This window comes from Cyrtonyx montezumae, unplaced genomic scaffold (assembly GCF_038088225.1).
Source record: "Cyrtonyx montezumae isolate F1298 unplaced genomic scaffold, pur_monq_1.0 scaffold_23, whole genome shotgun sequence".
Taxonomy (NCBI): Eukaryota; Metazoa; Chordata; class Aves; order Galliformes; family Odontophoridae; genus Cyrtonyx; species Cyrtonyx montezumae.
This window is the reverse complement of record NW_027071970.1, coordinates 9838215-9843924: the sequence shown is the minus strand read 5'-3', so window position 1 is coordinate 9843924 and position 5710 is coordinate 9838215.

Genomic DNA, 5710 nt, shown 5'->3' with positions numbered 1-5710 from the left:
TGAGATTTTACTATTTCTTCACTCAAAATTTCCTTCTCCTTGCTCAAGCATTTCTACCCAGCTATGGAGCCTCGGTGTTCAGGCTAGATAACTCCTCCCCCAGCTTTCCCACACCCTAAGAGGCAGGCAGGACCAGAATAATGCTGAATTAATGTCCAGGTATCCACATCCTAGTATGCTGTCAGGACCCCTGCTACTTCCTGGCTTTCCAAATCACAGAGGCAGATGGGTTGTGTCAGAGCTAAAACCCTGCCTAGCCATGAAGTGCATTCATTTTAAAGCCATTGCTGTAAATGCCTCAGGCTCACCAGCCAGCTATTAGTAGAGCTCCCAGCTGTATTCCAAGTCCTAAGATGTCTGCAGGGAGAATCTGACGCTAATCCTTATGGAAAAAGCATATTGGATTTATAGGGATGAAGTCAATAGGCTTGGACAAAAACAGCTGCTAAACACTAAGGAATGGAAAGGAGAAGGAAAGCCATGTTGTGCAAGAGGCTTGCTTCAGGTGCACAGGAATGCTCATATCCTCATTCAAAACCCAAGCTTTTTGACACAAATTATGGCTCAACTGCTATGAGGTGAAGGATGGGAGACACATGCTCAAGCTCCTGAAGAATGCCATCAACGTAGAGAAATCGGGGTGGACGGCCTGGGTGAGTTTGTTGGTTGGAACCCAAGTGCCAGATGAAGGACATGTGCATCCATTCCTGTTATTTAACTAAAACCACAAAATGTGAATGCCGTCCAAAGAAGATTCCTGAGGTGGCAGCTAAATCCTCAGAAGCAAAAGCAGCATTAGATGCAGGATATGTGTCTTGGCAAGCACACTCAGATGAGCTAACTCCTAAGCTAGCAGCTTTCACTGTGTCATTTGGATGCTGTAAATTTAAGCAGATGATGCTTGGTATTAGTTTTGCTCCTGGGATATTTCAGAGTAATTGCACCTATCTCTGTATCTCTGAGGGATTACAAGTTGCTGAAGTTATAATGGATGGACTTGGAATTCAGACTAGACACCTTTATGAGCAGAAGGAAAGGTTTAGGATGGTTTTACAGACAGCACGAATGCTGCATGTGAAATGCCAAAAACCACCTAAAGGAGTTACTGATAACAGGCAAATACAAATTAAATAATAACAGTAAAACCCCCATGTTGGGAATCCCAATTCTGCTCAACAAAGCAGAGCAAAACAACAGATGCCTTTATCAAATTCAATTCCACAGCTACGTACAGTCAACAAAAGAGTGATTTGTGAGGAAAAAAAATAAAAAAAATAACCTTACCTGTAAAAACTCATCCCAGCTGGCAACCCACCAGCTCCACAGCACTGTGTGGGACCATCTCAGCTCCTTATGCTCAGCAGATGGCAGTGTCACAGCCCAGCCCTGAGGTGCTGCAGCCACAGTTCTGTGATGTCCTCATGCAGACCCATGGGGCCACAGCCCAGGGGGAAGCTCTCAGCCCCTCTGGCTGATAAGTGCAGGCACCAGCTGTGCCCCTCAGCATCCTGCAGTTGTTACAGAGGAGAGGAGCAAGGACCTGCCCCAGCTCAGCACAGCTTCTGCCAAGCACCGCATCCCCTTCCCTTGCCAATGCCCTCAGGCAGGGGGGAAATCAATGCAGGAGTAGTTTGTTCTCAAGTAGGTTTCCTCGAATTGCTTTTGTGGGGCATAAGGAAGGAGTTTTATGAACTCTATTTTCTGCTTCTAATAATGATGCTGGATTCAAACAGTTCCACCCTCAGACAGATGGAGAGTTCACATCCACAAAGATGAACACGCTCATCCTGCCAAGCTCACTGCATCCTTCCTACCCTGCAAACAGGCGGACAGCATATTTCTGGTGTAAAAATATTCTCTCAGTTAACCACCTCCAGATTCTCTTCCCAAGCCCGTTCTCAGCCCAGTGATCAGACATTTCTATATACAAATACATAGAAATTGTATCCCAGGGGCTCCTCTCTCACATCAGATCTCGAGCCCAGTGGCTTTTTGCAGCTCCTTGAAATACAAAGGGGTCTGAGTGCAGTGCAACACAGCACCAGCATGTGTGCACACACACGTGAGTGCAGGCTGCATTCCCTTTGATGGAGGATTGTAGAAACATTACCCCCCCTTGGGGCACTCCAGCAAAATGACCTGATTATTCATAAACCAGCTAGAATCATCAATCCCTCATTTATCATTTTCAACATAAATAATAGGGGCAAGAGGAGCACACCAGCAATGAACCAGTTATAGATGCAGGGTTGAAATCTGTCACTTCCTTTCAATACACCCTGCTTACTGATAATAAACAGTGATCCAACCAATTCTTCATCCGAGGCCACGAGCATTGGGTTACCAAGGACAAACACCAACATCCCGCTCCGTGCCTGTGTGGGAGGCCAGCTAGGAAAAGGCAGCACATTTCAGAAAACACATTTGTCTTACTGACAAATGCCTGAGGAAATAAAAGCCTTTGTATTCTTCCCCTTCCACTCACAGATGGGTTTCTGCCATGCTTCTGACAGGGACTTTTTTTTTTAGCACCTGCACTCCCAGGCCATTGGCTATGGCTGCTCAATGAGTGCTGCTCAGCCTCCTGCTGTGGGGCACCACGGGGACATCCCGGTGCCACACTATGCTGCTGCACGAGGTGGGGTTAGTTTCAGGTCCAGCTCCCAGTGGAGCATTATGACTTTTGGGGTCCCTTCCAACACAAGTCATTCTATGATTCTATAGTTATGGGATGGCAGCCACACAGATTTACCAATATAGATGGTACCACAGGCTATAGCAGCAGGGCAGCACTCCAGGCTCTAGGTTTAGCACAGCACTGCTCTACTCTTGAACTTCACAGCCCTGGCCCTTTGCAAGTCCCCCAGCCCTTATAAGCACCAGGCAGCGCCAGCCCTAGGCACAAGCCCCAGCCATGCTGGAGCATGCTGTTAACAAGCCATGTGTTTCAGCAGCCTCCAGGCTTGGCACTGCATCCCACATGAGCCCAGCTGAGCCCACTCCACCTGTGCAGTGCTGCAGTGCTTCCTGGGCAGTGCTCCTTGCAGAGTGAACCAGAGGGCCCTGGGGAGCGAGTGGCTAGCAAAAGCCACACTTGCTGTTGGGAGATCTTTGGTCACTGAAGAGAACGGGGCTGCTCACATCAACCCCATGGCTGGTGCCTGTGCCTCCCATGCTGGCCCCATCTCCCAGTGGCGCTGAGAAAATGGGGGTGCAGGAGGAACCCTGCTCTCTTTCAGTCTGTTTCCAACGAGGCTCTCTCGGCCAACATTAACACATTGCTTTACTTCCCAGCATGGCCTGGGGCAAAAAGGAACATCTGGACCTAATAAAAAGGCTGTTCACCTCCACAAAGGAGCAACTTCTGCTGCTTGCTTTCTCCTTCCCCAGTGGGTGGAGGAGGCAGCTCCAGTCTGACATACAGCAGGATGCTCTGGCAGCCCGTGGGGACTGAACATATCCTTGTAGGTTAAAAATGGGATGAGTGCAGGGAAGTTGGATGTGTTTCTTGTCTAAGGAGCCAGCGCCACTTGAAGTGGCTGTGCCTTGTTGTCTGGGTACAGAGACAGGGCAGGAGGGTTTGTCAAACAGAATGGAGCTCCTTTTCTGTTCCAAAACCACAACAGCTGGAAATGGTCCTAACCCAAGGCCCAGGATTAACACCCTATGGGGAAGAGACCTGATTGGGTCCAGCTGGTGCCCAGCTCCAGGCACTGACCAGCCTCCTTGCTCTGACCTCTGGCAGACGCTCTGCTTTCTGTGCAGCTCAGGACAAAGCAGCAGCAAACACTGCCTGGATGTTGGGCAGAGCTGGGCCAAGCCTTGTGCCTCTATCCCCTGCCTTTCACAGAGCAGCTCATGACAGCTACAAATACACTATCATTAGCTCAGCTGCAGCAAGGCATAGTTGGTGCTTCCTATTCCCTAGCATCTCCTCAGTAAATACCACAACAGGGTTTGCTCTGAGCTGAGCACGTGTCCGGTCATCAGAGAGATTGCAAACGACTAATAAATACGAGAAAAAGATGGGAAGGGTCAGCAGAAATCTTTGGCCAAAGGTCAATCTTCACTGACAGCTTCTACTTTCTCTAAACAAAAGTGAAGCACTGCTGAGCTTAGCATGGTGCAGACATCAGAGCAGAGCACTCTCCAGATGGAGCTCACCCCCCTTCCAGCACTCCACACCTCCAGAGGCTGTACACTTACACTGCAGCATCCCTGACTAAGGGTGAGAGGGTATGACATCAACACCCCAATCATAACTCAACATCAACTCATCACCAGGAGAAGGCTGCAGTACATCTGTACTTCCTTGCAGCCCTCTCCAGGGCAAAGCTACCCAGGACCACCTTCTGTCTTTTCTCAGAAACAAAAGAAAGCATTTGCTTACCCTCAGAAGGCCTCAGGTACACAGCCATCTCCAGTGAGAGACCCTTGCCTCCACTGCCAGCCCTTAAATGAGGTCTGTGAAGGAGTGGATCCTGGCTCCACCCATCCCCATCACTCAAGTACATTGCATGCACCTGAGCTGCCCTGGGTTGGACCACCTTCCCACCAGGTGCTCCATCACTGCTTCAGCTGTGACTCAGCATTTCCACTACAAAGTTTAAGCAGCCAAAATGCTGTGCCTGTGAGTACAGATGCTTGCTGCTCCTTTCAGAGAGAAAATGGGATTATCATTATTTTTTGTAAAACAATTTGTAAGCTCCAGAAAAGGCAGCTGGAGGCCCCAGGTGCACAACCAAGTAATATTCCTCCAGTGAGATATATTCCATATAATCACACATGGAGGTACCACTCTGCTCTGCCATCACAGCAAGAAGCCTGTCCCCATTCACTGTGAAATAAAACCTTCTCCAGGCCCCTTTGCAGCACAGCCCAAGGGCTCTTTTCTCCTTGGGCCATTTCTGAGATATAAATGCAATCCTGTGAGCTTCAAACAGCCCCACCACCCCAAAATGCCAAACCACTCATACCAAAAATCAAACCCATAGACATAGATGTGGGAGGTTGGGCTAATGCTGCAGCCCCAGCCAAAGTCGGTCAAAACTCACAGGGTTGATACCAAGGGTAAAGTGATCCGGACCAGCAAACAGCTACCAGTGCTTCTGTTCCACTTGTTAATTAGGTAGCAGCTAATTAGCTTCTGCAGCAATTCCCTACAGGACTTGTGAGGGCTTATACATCACCAGAACATCTATTTTCTTTCATTTTGTATTTTTTTTTTCCCCAATCACACATATTTTCCTTGGCTTCTATTCAAAGGCCATCAAAGCCAAGGTGTCCGTTTTGTGGCATTTATTTAAGTGGTCCCAGAACCATCCACGGGACCCTGCCCCCCTCCTCACTCCCAAAGCTCTAGGGGGCTGTTTTGGGCTGCTTTTCCATTTTCCCTGAAAAAAAAAACCCAACAACAACAACAAAAAAACAACCCAACAAACCAACAAAAACAGCCTGGGATTCAGGGAAGAAGCATCTGTGATAGGGTGCACTCAGGAAAAAAGAGGGGCTGGTTTCTGGGGAGCAGCAGACAGTAGGTCGTTAAAATAAAATGAAAGTGGTGAGAGAGAACTCCTTCTTAGATCTGAGCAAGGTATTTCAGGCTGATTGATGGGGAGAGAGAGGCACATGTGTCCCAAAGGGGCAGATGGGGCTGGTGCCCAGCCTTGATGGGGCTAGGGATGCTGCACAGTCACCAATATCCCTTTTC